Source organism: Anas platyrhynchos, chromosome 1 (genome assembly GCF_047663525.1).
Source record: "Anas platyrhynchos isolate ZD024472 breed Pekin duck chromosome 1, IASCAAS_PekinDuck_T2T, whole genome shotgun sequence".
In the NCBI taxonomy this organism is placed as follows: Eukaryota; Metazoa; Chordata; class Aves; order Anseriformes; family Anatidae; genus Anas; species Anas platyrhynchos.
The window spans coordinates 37,604,584-37,619,134 of NC_092587.1; the positions used below are offsets into that span (position 1 = coordinate 37,604,584).

A 14,551-nucleotide genomic window follows, 5' to 3' on the forward strand; every position below is an offset into this window, starting at 1 on the left:
TATTAAGAGTTCATTCGTAGTCTAATCTGATCCCATATGGTGCTGAATGCTCACTAGTGTCCTGCCTGTGCATTTGGAGCTGCAAATGCTTAGTACCTCACTAGATAAACCTGACCTTCAATCCTTGTGAAGTTGGTGGGTTTCAGCCAGGCCTCTGGTGGATGAAGGTAATAGATCAGTAAATGAAGAAGCCACCTTTTCGTAGTGGGAAGGTCACTTGAAAAAAGGGCAGCTACTTCAGTAGTTTCATGATAGTTAGACTTTACAGCGTTACTTTGGAAGTATTAAGCTAAAACTTTCAGAACTCTGATATGTATAAATTTATGTACGTGTATAAATTAAAAAAAAATAATCAATTCGTTACCTAGGATTGCTCCTGTATGCCCTCTTGTGGACTTTGCAGTAAAATTATTTTCTTGTAGTGTATTTTAGGCATTTGCCCAAAGCCTTGCCCTTGGTAAGTTCCTTCTCCCTCCTCAGTTCTGTGCTACAGCTCTTTCACCCCTCCTGACAAACAGTGAAGAGAAATAATTGGTAAGACAGAAAGCAAAGTAGAGCTCAGTTTTGATGCTGCTGTAAATCCCAGAGTTTTATCTGATACTGTAAACTGCTAGCTTCAGTTTTACCTGAATCCAGAGATAGTTTGTGCAACACCTCTGAATGCATTTTGTAATCGCCCAGCAGTTATCCCCAAACATGTACACAGAGCTTGGCTAGCAGCTGCTGTATCTGTCACCTCTGAGGGGCCTTTTGCAAAAATACCCAAACAAACCAAATCCCGGAGGCTGAACGTCTACTGCAGCATCTCTGATACAAAAATAAATTTCACTGATGTATGTTTTTTAATAATAGTAGCATTTTGTAAGCTGTGTCTAATGGTGAATCATTAGCATATAGCGTTAGACACCAACGTGTTATTGTTACAACCTCGGTTGGAATTTCTGCCTTAAAAAATACCCCCAACAAATAAATCAGCACGGTTCTTTGGGGGCACTGGGATCTCTTCACTACCCCATAGTTTTATCGGTTTTCCAAGGACTGACGCTAGGTTACTCCGGTTGGGCTGGAATTGCATCCAAAGTAACTTCAGTGAAGACATTTAGTAATTGAGAAGCAGAACTGGATTTGAAATAACGTTCTCATGATCAAAGATCCTACGAAGCTTTTGTAGTAATTGGAGAATAACAACTATATAAAATGTGTTTGCTTCTCATATTTAAATTAAGCATAAAGATAAAATGCATGAGAGCCTTATTAAATGAACGTACAGATATTGCATCTGATAAGATCAAAGCAATTGAGTGGGATTTTAATTTAGGCATTTGACTGACCTTGTCTTTAAAAAAAAAAAAAAAAAGTTTTTGAAGTAACACTGGCTTTGCTCCATAATATCTGAGAGGTTCACTCAGTTGTGGATTGCTGCACTGGGCTATTCCCTCCTCTGTTGCCATATTATTATTTATATAGTATCCTGAGAGTACTGCATGGTGCACATGCAAACTGCACAGGCACAGTTCCAGGCCTGAAGACCTTCAATCTAAACAGACAATATAGAACGGGCGGTGTAATAAATTGCAGAGCTTTCCTTGAACTCTAAGTGGTGTCTTTCAGCTCTAAGATTACAGCCTTTAACCACTTTGAACCGAAAAGCATTTTTTACAGTTCTCATCCTTCTGTAGCACCACAACTCAATCCGACCAGATGGGTAAGTGAAGTGACTGCTCTTCTCCAAGTTGCACCACTTTATTATTATTATTTTTTTTTTTTTTAAGAAAAAAAAGGCTTATTTTTTTAAAAACAAACAAACAAAAAAAAACCAACAGTATTTCTGGAAGTCACTTGAATAAAAATGGTTCTTAGGGTTTTAAAAAAGGAGATAAGACTTGAGCCAAAACTCTCTGTAGATGTCCCATTTGTATCCAAAAGGCTTTGAATTGGGGCGTTGGAGAAGACATGCAGTTGTTTGGTACAGAAGTGAGTACCCTTGGAATGAAAATGTAAGAACAAAAGCTCTAAGCCTTTGACAAAATAATCCTGTATCAACCAATTGTAAATGTTGAACAACAACAATAACAAAAAAAAAAGCACTTCAGGCTGTTTTACAGAGGTTTGCACTGCCAAGTGGATCTTAAATAAGATGAGGATATGCAACGTGCCCTGAGCGCTACCAAGATGAGGAACTATTTGAACCGGCTCTGGAAAGGCCATGGGTATGACAGAGAAGGGAAAAAACTATCACAGATCATCTGTGGTCCACAGTTACCAGCTCAGGTTTTCCATCACAAGGGAGCTTTCTTCCCTGAGGGAGCTCAAGCTTGCTTAACAGTGGGATAAATTTCCACAAGAGTCGAAGGCTCATAAACTTAAATGTTTTCACTTCAGCTGGAAGATTTATTTCTTTGGGGTTCTTTAACATGGAACAAGTATTTATATTTTGTTTTTAAATGCCTTGTTAAACCAAAAACAACTCTGTTACCCTTTTCTGTTCCTGCTAAGAGGCAAGTAGGGATTATAAACTTGATGGGCCAAGTATCTCCCTGACAGATAGAGCTAGACCCACCTGAGTCAAGTTGCGCTGGGAAAGCTTCCACGAGCCAGCCAGCCCTCCTTGGTCTCCATCCTTCAGACTCTCCCCCACACGTGTTTCTGTGTCAGAGAATAATGCTGGTGTGTGTTTTGATCCCATCCTTGATTTGGCTCAAAATCTAAGCTATTAAAAGTAATTGAAGGGAAATACAATTATTTCTGCTTAAAATAATTATTGCTTAAAATACCCTTAAATTAACAAGTCTGCTTTTATTTCCCATGTTTCCAGCAATTATGTCGTTTGCTTATGCCAGCTTCGTGTGTGAATTTCAGCAGTCCTGAAGCTGAGAAATAATACGCTGGCTGTAAACTGAGGCACCGTAGAAGCACATTTATACTCCATTACCAATATTTCTGCTTTGCCATACTTCATCTGTTCTTGTGTTATGCCTCTTCTGATTTTGGAGGATGGGGAATGAAGGAGAGAGAAGCCTGCTGCACCAGTGCTCAGAACTGTTGATCTTGCACTTTCTCTGACCACTGCTTTCACTAACAAATTATGATTAAGAGGCAGGAAAGAAGAGTAATCCTGCCAGTGTGAGCTTGGGTTCCCTCTGCAGATTTATTGCTGAGCAGGCAGAGTTGTTTTGGAAGGCAGAAAGAGAGCGTGTTTTGCTGTTTCTCAACTTGACAATTTGACTTCTTCAGAGCAGCTTTCATTTCTTGCATAAAGTAATATATCCACCCCAGGGAAACTACACAAAGGCAGTGTGGGGGCAATTTACTTCAATATTTACATTAAGGGTAATTCGAATTAATGCATTTTATCTTTTCTATCCAGATAGGAAAAACGCTGGATGAAAACAAACACAATTATATCTGATTTTGCTGAGTCAGATCCACCTCTGCTAGGGGAAAAAAAAAAAAAAGAAAATCCAAGTTGCAACTTTAAATGTTCCTTTAAATGTTCTTCCTTGGCACAAATAGTAATAATAGTAATTATAATATATTTTTTATTTTTTTATTTTTTGAAAAGCCAGGGCCTCTCTCTCTGAGAAAGGACACAGGAATTTCTGTGTTAGAGAAAGAAGTTTCAGAAGGGCAGGGGTATGAAACTCTGGTACATGATACAGATTTAATCTGACCTTAAAGACCATCTCCCAAAGATAATTCAGTTATTCTGCTAACTGCAGTGTCCCATATGTGTGCAAATGCTTAAATGGCAACGCTGCTCTCTGTGGTTTGTTGTGAAGGTACCTGCTGCCCCTGTGGGCACTGGGTGCCCTCAGAGTCATGTTAACAATCTCTGAGCATGAAAAAAAGGTTGTATAAGTGGTAGAACCTGGAATGATTAATCCAGCCATTTATGAAAAGCATCAGAAATATGCTATAAGAAACACTTGAAGTCATTCTGTAAGCTGATGGCAAAACACACCAAAGCAGCTGTTCAGTAAAAGTTTCCATCAATACACCAGTCATCTTTTCTCGCTGCCTCAGATCCTGCAAGTTGCCATCCTACAGCCTCAGACTTTTCTGCTAGTGCAGTGCTTTTGCTAACTGGGAACTACAGCAGGACATATGCTTTGAGGGTGCAGGCCCAAGGACAAAGTGGTGTTATTTGTAGCATTTTCTATCTGGTAGTCACCATTCATAACTTACAACTTGTACCATGAAAAGGCTGAGAAAACCATTGATTGATTTAAATCTGACTTAATTTTTCACCAAAGGCAAAAACTCCACGCACTGGTGCTTAATCATCCTTTGCATCATGTACAAGCATGCAGTTTTCCATACAAATTCCATAAGGTGTTTAATCTGCTATTGCAAAAATACTTATTTGCATACAATCACACCCTACTGTGGTTTTAAATGTTTTCTGAGAATACATTTTGAGCCTATTATCTTAACCTCACTGCCTTTCTACCCACATATAGACTAGCAGACATGCAAACCCTTTAATTTTTATTCTGGCCTGACTGCAATTAAGTTGAAGTGCATTTGTTCTTTAAAACTATAGGACTCAGCTTATTCCATAAGTATTGTTTGTGACTGCACTGTCGTACAGCTGCCGAGCTGCAGCACGGGCTGTGTCTTTCAAATAAAAGACAGATCTCCTCTTGTTACAGGAGAAAGCAGCGATGGGCAGGTCGGGGTATTTTTGTAGTGCAAATTGTTTGTTCGTGCCATGCATCCCAGTTGCTGAACACAGTCAGTCACAGAGAGCACACGGGCATCTTATCTTCCAAAAATCTTAACCTAAATACCGAGAAGCACTGACCCTGGAATATTCCTGGAGTATCTTCCAGGAATGAGGCTGCACAGCCGCTCTGGACAACTTCTTCCAACATTTGACTACATAGGAGAAATGTATGTTTAGCCTCTACATTTCTGGAAACAGTGAGCTCCATACTCTTGTTCTGTAGCATCTGAAAAAAAAAAAAACAAACACCACTATCTTTTGACTGTTTTAAACCTGTTCATTACTTCCCATGTTGCCACTTACTAGAAGCACTGGATGATAGCTCCCTACTTTCTCTCCACAGCCCACCACTTCCTGTAATTCAGCCCCCTTCCCTCAGTCATCCAGGCATGGTGCATTTTGTCTTTGTCAAACTGAAAAGTCCAAGTGTTGGCAGTCATGTTCTAAACAGAAATCATTATCAATGCTTTATTATTCTTTTTCTACATTCATATTCTTTCTGATGTGGGACACCAGAGCTTCATGCTGTTCTCAAGATGTGGCCGTACCACCGACCTCCATAAAGATGTCACAGCACTCTTTGCTCTGCTGTCTCCCTTTTCAAATAATTCCTGATATTTTTCACTTGGAGCTAGAAATGAAGTTTCTGAAGATCCACCTCTAGTGACTCTTAAGATGTCTTCCCTCTGTAAAACCATGCGCATATAATTAAGATTGGTTTTGCCCATATGCATCAGCTTGCATGTACTGAGACTGAATTTCAGCTTCTAGCTTAACACCCGTGCTCAGCAGGATGGGATCCCTCCGCAGCTCCTTGCTGTCAGTGTTGTATTCCATGACTGCAGAGGATTTTGCGTCAGCAGCAAACTGTGCTGCTGCCTTACTCACTCTCCTTCCAAGACCATTTCTGAGTACGCGAACCCGGGCAGGTCCCAGCATGAGTCCTCGTGGGAGTCTGATCGTAACGTTCCTGCAGTGTAAAAAATAACTATTTATTGCTTCCCCATTAACCCTTCTCTTCCAACCCGTTACTAATTCACACGACAGCCTTCCTTCCAGACCTGTGACAGCTAACTTTAAGAGTGGGACTGTGCCTAAAACTCTTTTGAGATCACTGCCTTGACTATATCAGCCTGGTTTATCAGTTTGTTCATTTCGTCAAAGAGCTTCGTAACTGTGACAAAGCTTTTCTATCTACAAAATGCTGTGTTGATTTTTCCACGGTCTGACGTACTTGTTTGTACACTGAAGCCTCACCCCAGCTCCCTGCCACTGATTTGCCTGTGTGACCTGAGACATGTCTTGGTTAGGTCTCAGTAAGAGGACTCAGATGCTTTAAGTGAACACCTACGATCCTCAAATCCAAAATAACTACCTTCAAAATCCTTACCCAGTTGCTTCCCAGCCATGGAGATGCTCACATTCCATGAATTCTGATTTCAGTGAGGTTCCCAAAATATCTCTGTGATTGCTCCAGTAGGTACTTCCCAGCAACCTAATCCTGCTCCTGCGGGTCCAGTCCAGGCAGTCAGAACTGAATGATTTCAGCGGATAGCACTAAGGGAGCTGTAACGTGATGGTCACAGCACCCCCCAAGTGAAGGAAAATACAAATTCATATTTTCACAGATAGAGGGTGAAACTAAACCCAGGTTCCCCTAAAAACCAAGTTTGGGACTTTTTAATCACCAAATTACAGGAAAAGCACAGTTTGTCCTACCCCTTAAACATTCATGCCTTGTATACAGGGGCCCCATAGGCATCTCACATGCTGAACTGAGCTCCAAGTGGAGCAAGTGGTTCCTTGTAACCCAGTTTTAGTTTTGAGGATGCTGAGAGACAAATTGGTAAATGTTGGGACTGTACTTCCCAACCTTAAACACCTCATGAATAGCAGAGCTGGCAAAATGGACCATTTGTCAGTGTCCTGGTTAAGAATTTGCAGTGTGGTCCCACCCTAGCATTCCTGAGCGCCCGCTGCAGGGGCTGAGACAAATGTGCGTAGTCCATCTGCCAATTTTCCAGTTGCAGCCTCGATACCTGCTCACGGGCTGCCACAGAGCAGCATCTTTCGAGATTCCTTGGCACTAAACCCCGACCGCCGTGCCCGCAGTCACATAAATGCCATCAGCCTTTCGCAGCACCACGTTCAGCCAGCTTCTTGTTCGGGGTGCATCCCACATGATCCCATTCCTCCCCTTGCCTCCGCCACGTACCATACAGGAAACCCAGAGAGAGAAGTGGGCATCACGGATGTCACCAAGCTCCGGGGCTGTGTAATGTTAACAGCCACGCTGCTGAGCACTGCAGCACCGAGACCCCCGTGCCCCAAACCCACACGCCCTTGTAAGCGACATGCAGCTGTAATTCTTTCTCTGGAAACGGGAACACAGAAACAATCCCACTAATGCTAATGAGGTATCAACTAATACAATGACAAATGCCCTACGAATGCCTAAGTAGTTACTCACTGAATGAATAAATAAATAAGGCAAAGGGCACTGGCTGCACGCAGAGATTTAAACTAACCAGCTGTCTTCTCCTGGGAGAGGCGTCTACTCTGCGTCCCAAGCGAGGAAGGGTTTGCAAACTAGAAAAATGGCATGTGACAAGGTACTTCGTTCCCCATCCTTTGCACTCACAGGGGAGTCAAAATTACAGATGTTGCCTAATTTTTAGAGCATCTGACATTGTGTCAGTGCTCTTTGAACGCTGTTTAGTGCATATAGTACAGAGTTAAATGTGCATAGCTTCAGGGCCCTGAAACTCTGCAATACCAGGGAGGGAATTAAGGACATAGCGGCAATCTTCACTCAGAATTCCCTTGCTTTTGTCAGATGAAGTTAAATCTCGAAAGATATTGCAACAAGCTGTAGCTTTTTTTTTTTTGCATTTAATTAGATTTATGGCCCACTTGGTTATCGCAGGCTAGTTGGAAACAGGCGTGCGCACACTGTGCAGTCAGCACATCGATGCTGCTTCTGGGAAAGCGCCAGCCAGAAGTTACAGGAGCTGCATGTGGCAGCTTTTGTTAGGGGAACAAAAACAGTTCAGCTGGGTTAAGCAGAGTATTTACTTGTGAGGCAAACTGCATTTGTGTATGTACTTGTGAGGCCCAGAAGGCAGCTTCACTTGGAGTAGTAACGTTTCTCAGAATTTCGATGTCCAAATGGGTAAGGGACTGAGTATCTGGTATCTCAAGGAGTACAACACCTAGAATCTCAGCCAGCAAGCTTAGCCTAAAATGAGGTCAGAGCAAACACTTGAGTTTAAATTCATGTTTTTGCAGCTCATTGTAGTATCTATAAAAATCTATAGACCAACTGTCACAGCGACAAGTATCCTCTCCTTCACAGCGTGTTACTCAGAGCTCTTGGATCTTTCAACCATGCTGGTGGCATCCACGTACAAGAGCAAGGCAACTGACACACCTGAGGAAAACCAAACTGCAATACCACCAGTGACCTGCGTAACCAGTTCCACTCCCCTTTTCTGTGGATGTCACAGGACTAAGAGCAGGTTTGTCATACTCTGGCAGACATTTCAGGAGAAGTTTTACTACACAAATTAAACCATACGATGCCTGCATTTACCACTGGATTTCAACTTTTTTTTTTTTTTTTTTCTTTTTTAACTGAAGTGTTGACAACTCAACTAATGGTGACCAGTAGTGAATTACTAGTGTAAATTGTTGGCTCAAACTTGTACTTCTGAAAAATGAAAAAAAACCAACAACTACTAACTTTGTGGGGATAGGGCTCTTTCTCAAGAAGTGCAGACCAGGCCATAAGTGGCTGCTAGATGGCCCTTACTGTATGCAAGGGCTTTGTTTGATGATGAAAACAAAAACTTCTTGATTTGACACACGGAGGGTCATTCTACTTAGCGTGCCACACGTGAGGAGAGGCAGAATGTGACTGGTGTTATTCTGTGCAGCTAGCACACTAAGTCCAGCTCTCTCTCATTGTAAATCTGTTTTCCAGCTCCTGAAATGTTTGCTATAGACTTTTTTTTTTTTTTTGGTTTGTTTGTTTGTTTTTTTGAAGAATTTTTTGTTAGCGCCTAATGGATTGTGGAGCCAGGGGAGAGGGCAGAATAAAATTACACTCTAGGCAGAATAAAATTATGCTCCAGATAGCCTCTTACAACAGAGTGAGCTTCTGCACCACATTTCAGCCAGGAGCATGCTTTTGCTGCTGAGTCATAAACCCTGAAAGACACTGTTTATTATATAATAGAGCCCTCACCTATAGCTGGGCTAGGTGGTGCCTATAGCAACATCAAAGGCCTCCTTCATTACAAAACAAAGCGACTGCAAAGTTCTTCGGTTTGTCATGAGGCTGTTGCTATGGTTTTATTTTTAGGAGAAACTGTTTACTCTCCTCTGTTTACTTCAAGAGCAGAATTTACAGTTGAAACATTAAGTATGTGTATCAGTACCCATCTACAAAAATAGATCCATTTTAAGATAAGCTTTAAAGATAAGTATTCCTGCTGGGGTACACACATCTCAGGCTGATCAGAAAAGGCTTCCCAGGTGAGAAGACAAACTGTACATGAAATGGGATAGGTTCCAAAGTTTCAGGGAGGAAGAAATATAGCTCTTTTCTTCATACCCTGAAGAAGTTTGTTGCCATGAATCTCTAACCAACATATGAAAGGAAACTGTGAAAACACGGTGCAGAATCTGGCATTCCATTCCCCCACAGCCCCTTCTTTGTCAGACCCAGGCATTAAGCACACAATATGAATAAGGGAGAACTTTCTTAATGGGTAAATCTGCTGTTAACATTTTTAATGTGATGGGACTGCTCGCTTGCTTACAGAATTAATACTGTTAAATCGACGTGGGTCACAGGCAAGAGCAACTGATCTGCTGAGTACAAGCCTCATGATAAACCCCACAATGTTGGTCCCTTCTTGTAAGAATCCAGGAACTGGAACAAGGCAGATCTATGAACCAAACCTGAAATACATTAGGACAGTGAAATGAAGACTTATGGAAATACAAGCTGTGGTAGGTATATTTGATGCAGTTCAAGTTCATTTTCTCTTCAAAGATTACAAATTGTTCCAAAATACTTTTATAACCTTCAAAATTTTCAATAAAAAATAGGTGTTAACCTGAAAATTGTGATTTGGGGTGAAAGTGTCATTATTAATAAAGGAGTTATTCTAAGTAGTATTTCAAATTAACACCTTTAAACACAACATTTAATTGGGGAAACCAGTTATGTATCAGAGAACGATTAAATGTACGACTACATTTGGTGCCCCAGAAAAGGCATTTAGCACATCCAGTAGCCACTGTATAAGACCATATAAAAAATGCCCCAGCAAACAATTTGAAATGTTTAGCTACTAAAATAGTAACTTTACAAGTTTTAGCTATGGGCTAGCTGCTTATGGAGAAGCCTTACAGGTGGCATTGGCAGCAGCATCGCATTTTTAAAGGGAGAGAATATGAGCTACGTTGAAATGACAGAGGAGGTCTCTGATTCCAAAGTTGAATGAGTTATTCAAAAGGAACTTTAGGAAGATCCAAAACAGAACTGAAAATGCATCAAAAGATTTAAAGCAATGTAGGTTCATAATTTGCAGACATCTGCAAGCAGCTGTGCAATCTTCAAAAGAATAGTAATCTTGACAGATACCTCAGTTTGGGATGACAAAAATGATTGTATGACCGGCAACCAATATGTCATGGATCAGAAAGATCTGTGAAGTGAGAAAAAGAAGCAATAACATGGCCAGTTAGAAATTCCCAACAGTGGTGAGACACAGCATGATCTTAAGGAGCTAGAAAAACTAAACTGGAGAACGATAACCAACAGCTGCAGAATACAGCAAAGTACCAATATAAAATACAGAACTGGTCTGCCAGTAAATCTGGGTGAGCTGGCTAAGATAACATTTCAGTAAATTGAAGATGGCCAGTAAACAGGTGAACAATTTCACCGCTTCACCTCTGATTAAGCTGTAGAACTAGACCCTCAAAGAGATGCCATGCTATCCAGACCTGAAACAAACACTGACATGTTAGTTTAAGTGCAGCCATTCACATGAGCTGGCGAATGCATGGTAAGAGCTAGAATCATAGAATCACAGGATCACATAGGTTGGAAAAGGCCTCTAAAGTCATCTAGTCCAACCTTTAACCTAGCACTGCCAAGCCCACCATTCAACCATGTCACTAAGCTCTACATCTACACGTTTTCTAAAGACCTCCAGGGATGGTCTCATCTACTACTTCTCTGGGCAGCCTGTGAATATTTCACAATCCTTTTAGTGAAGAATGTTTTCCTAATATCCTATCTAAACCTCCCCTGGTGCAACTTGAGGCCATTCCCTCTTGTCATACCTCTTGGTGCTTGGGAGAAGAACTCAATCCCCACTTCACTGTAGCCTCTTTCAGGTAACTGTAGAGTGCAATAAGGTCTCTCCTGAGCTTCCTTTTCTCCAGGCTAAACAACCTCAGCTCCCTCAGCCATTCCTCAAAAGATTTGTTCTCTGGACTCTTCAGGAGCTTTGTTGTCCTTCTTAGGACTGGTCCAGCCTATCCAGATCCATCTGCAGCACCCTCCTAGCCCCAGGCAGATCAACACTTGCACCCAACTTGTTGTTGTCTCCAAACGTACTGAGGGTACACTCTCCCCTCATCCAGATCACTGATAAAGACATTGAAGAGAAGTGGCCCCAGTGCTGAGCCCTCAGGGACACCACTTGTGACTGGCCTCCAGCTGGATCTAACTCCATTCACCTCTCCTTGGGCTTTTCCAAATCCCTTGACAGAATAGGGAAAAAAAAAAAAAAAAAAAAAAGACAACATAAGAGGCCTGTGGAGACTTTGTTTATTGCTTATCCAGATGCAGCTGAGAAGGCTATGAAAAAATTGTGATGTAGAAATACTGAAGTGGATGTGGACTCACAGATTGAGATCAAGAACTGTGGCTGAAGAGATTTAAAGGCAATTCTGCGTAAAAAAGGACCTAAAGGACACAAGCAGATGTCTGTCTTTAGACCAGCTTGTTGTTTTGTAGCCCATTAGATAGGCTACATTTGTGGGATATACAAGGATATGCAGTATGTTAGATGACCATGTCTGCTAGAGACTTTGCGTTACGTGACCCAGCTATAGGAAGATCTCGTCTCCTCTGATCCTACATCCACCGTTCCAGGTGTCACTGTATTTCTAGGACATGCAGTTGAGGAAAACCCCTGCGTGAAGTTCAGCTCCTCCAGCTCTCACACAACCCACAAGGTTACCGGGACACTGGGGACCGCTGCCATTCACCCGCTTCTGCTTCACCTGCCGTCAAGAGCGGGGACAAGAGGCGGGCAGCTGACACAGCAGCACTTTGAAACATGCTTTTTGACACATGCTGCTTGTGAAAGCCCTGAGGTGGCTGAAGCAGCGGAGATAGAAGGTGGGTGACTGCTGTGCGGGTGGGCAGCGCAGTGATGTGAGGTGACCATGAACCAGGCACTGATCGGTGGAGACAGAGTGAGGTCAGCGTACTTGGGCACAACAAGAGGGGGACATTTCTGTCACGGGAAACACTCCTGCGATGTGTGTTGGTGCTTACAAGTTACCCCCGCCGCCCCGCGGGCAGCGCCCCGTCCTCCCCCGTCCCCTCCCTCCCGCCACTGGGCGCCGCCGCGCAGGCCCCGCCGCCCGCCTCCTCCGCCCCCCCCGGAAGGCGTCCGCGCCGTGCCCCGGAAGCGGTGGCGGGCGGGGTCCGGCGCAGCGCGAGGCCCTGCGGCTGCCGGGTGGCGCTGCCGTTACCGCGGGACGCGGGGCCCGGCCCGGCCCGGCCCCGGCTCGGCGCTGGCGGCGGCCGCCGGAGGAGGTGGGTGCAGGGCCCGGGGCTTCCCCCCGCCACGGCTCCGCCTCGGGGGCCGCCTGCGGGGCGAGCCGGGGCTCGGGCCGGGCTGCTGGAGAGGGGGGTGCCGGCTCTGAGGCGCGTTGTCTGTCGCGATAGTCGCGATGGGTGTCCTGAGGGGAGGCGAGGTGGCGGTGCTGGGGGTGCTGCGCGGGGAGCGGGGGTCGGGGGTGGCGTCGGGAAGGTGCCGGGGGGGGGTGCGAAAAGCTTTAGGGAGGGTTGTGGTGTCTGTGGGGCTGCTGAGGAGACTTTGGGGGCTGTGGGTGAGGTGCGAGGGGCAGAGGGGTGGGCGCTGTCACGGCAGAAACGCCCGGTCCTGACAGTGCCCTGAGCACCCCCGTGCTGGGGCTCTGTCAGCGGCCCTGCGCCCCTTGCCCCACAGCATGTTTACATTTAGGGGAGGGAAGGGCCAGTATTGCTAAGGTGAGAAGGGATCTCACCCGGCTCAGACCCCATGGGCATCCCACTGTCCTGCCCGGGTCAGCAGAACCGCCGGGACGTTGCTTCGTCGCCTGTGTGTTCATCTGAAATGCACACAGCTGAAAAGAAATGTGTGTTGGTGTCAGCACGAGCTGCCAGTTCAACCCAAAAATATGAACCGCGTTACAAAAGCAGAGTGATTAAGGAAAGCAAAGTGATTAAGGTCGTCGTTTCTTCACCGAGAAGCTCTGGGTTTATGTGCTTGCAGGTAAAGGATGCTTTGAAAACGCTCGGTGACAAAACACTCCAGCAGGTGTGTTTATACCAGGCTACGCGGCTTCCCAGGGCTTTGGGAAGGGGCTTGCCTTCCAGCTCAGTGTCTTGTCTTGGACATTGGTGCTTAGTTGTAGCCAAATAATCTGGTCTCGTTTCTGTGTAATCCTCGCACGGTAACTCGGTCTGCTTCTTCCTTGTGTAAGAAACTTCTGTGAAAGGGAAGTAGCGCAGCCTGTAGTTGTAGGCAGCCTGTGGAAGAATCCCGGTTTGTAGGGAAAGGAGTTTCATGAACTGTCGAAGAACACGATATATGGCACTTGTGGATCTGTCAGTGTAATTCTGTGCTTCAGCTGCCGGGCTCCTGATCTCTGAGGCTGATCTGGGATGTGTCCTGTCTGATAAATTAGCGTGTTTCTGTCCTCTGTTAAACTGGGTGAGCGTAAACAAATATATTTACATGCCATAGAAATTGCTCCCTTTTCAATCTGATGATGCAATAATAAATTGCACTGCTTGGAAGTTAGCAATGTTATTTCTAACCACCTACCTGTACCACTGCTTACGATACTGCACACTTCAAAAATCAGCTTGAAAGTAGCTGTCTCTGTGTTCATCGGGGGTCTAATCCAGAACCCAACTCAGCCTTACTGCCTTCTGCGACCATCGGCTCTTGTGGTTGAAGCAATTGAATTAATTAAATTAAATTAAGCAACCGGCTCTTTGAATAGTGGGCGAAATCCACTCCTGAGCAGAGATAGGACCACTTCAATCACCTGGACTGTTATTTAAATTTCTGGTAAACGTTAAATTCCAGTCAAGATAATACTTGACGTGGCTGTGTTGGGTTTATGGCGTAGATGTTCTCATTAAACAAAAAGCCCGGGCCGATTTAATCAGTGCTGCTGAGAAGAAGGCCTGGCGAAGGCGCCGTTATTAGGTTAGTGTCGCTCCCGCTCTGTCTTCATTTCGCTAACCATGACGAGTGGAGCTGGCCCACGCCGCTACCGCTTCTGCCCAAGCAGGCTGTGTCTGCTTTGGCTTCTGAAAAAGGAGTGACAGCACTCGGTCTGAAATCTGGTGTGAAAAATAATCACGGTGAGCTGCTTTGGCAAGTCACAAGCAGGTCAAAGTCGGGCTTTCTGCCTTCTGTCCTCCTTCCCGCTGTCCATCCCTTGGGGATGGATATGAGGGGCTGAGCTGCTGGAGGATTTGAGTGTGTCTCTGGGTTACAGCTCACAGGCGTATTT

At 44.4% G+C, this 14,551-nt stretch overlaps 1 protein-coding gene and 1 long non-coding RNA gene across 4 annotated transcripts in view; both read left to right on the forward strand.

The window, feature by feature from the left end:
- The first annotated feature begins 1,327 nt into the window (after positions 1 to 1,327).
- On the forward strand, positions 1,328 to 9,856 carry LOC110352235 (uncharacterized). Of its 2 annotated transcripts, XR_011807596.1 has the most exons (3): positions 1,335 to 7,338; positions 8,082 to 8,244; positions 9,552 to 9,856. It is a non-coding gene; the product is annotated as an uncharacterized lncRNA (long non-coding RNA). The 2 variants fall into 2 exon arrangements; XR_011807595.1 differs by having other exon boundaries at positions 1,328 to 8,244.
- Positions 9,857 to 12,416: 2,560 nt separating this feature from the next.
- The window catches only part of FRS2 (fibroblast growth factor receptor substrate 2), a 51,410-nt gene continuing 49,275 nt past the window's right edge, over positions 12,417 to 14,551 (forward strand). Inside the window, exon 1 of one of the 2 annotated variants that reach the window (XM_027455877.3) lies at positions 12,417 to 12,575. The gene's annotated coding sequence lies outside the window, so the exon portion shown is untranslated. The remainder of the gene's footprint in view (positions 12,576 to 14,551) is intronic. The other variant, XM_027455881.3, reaches the window with a different exon arrangement.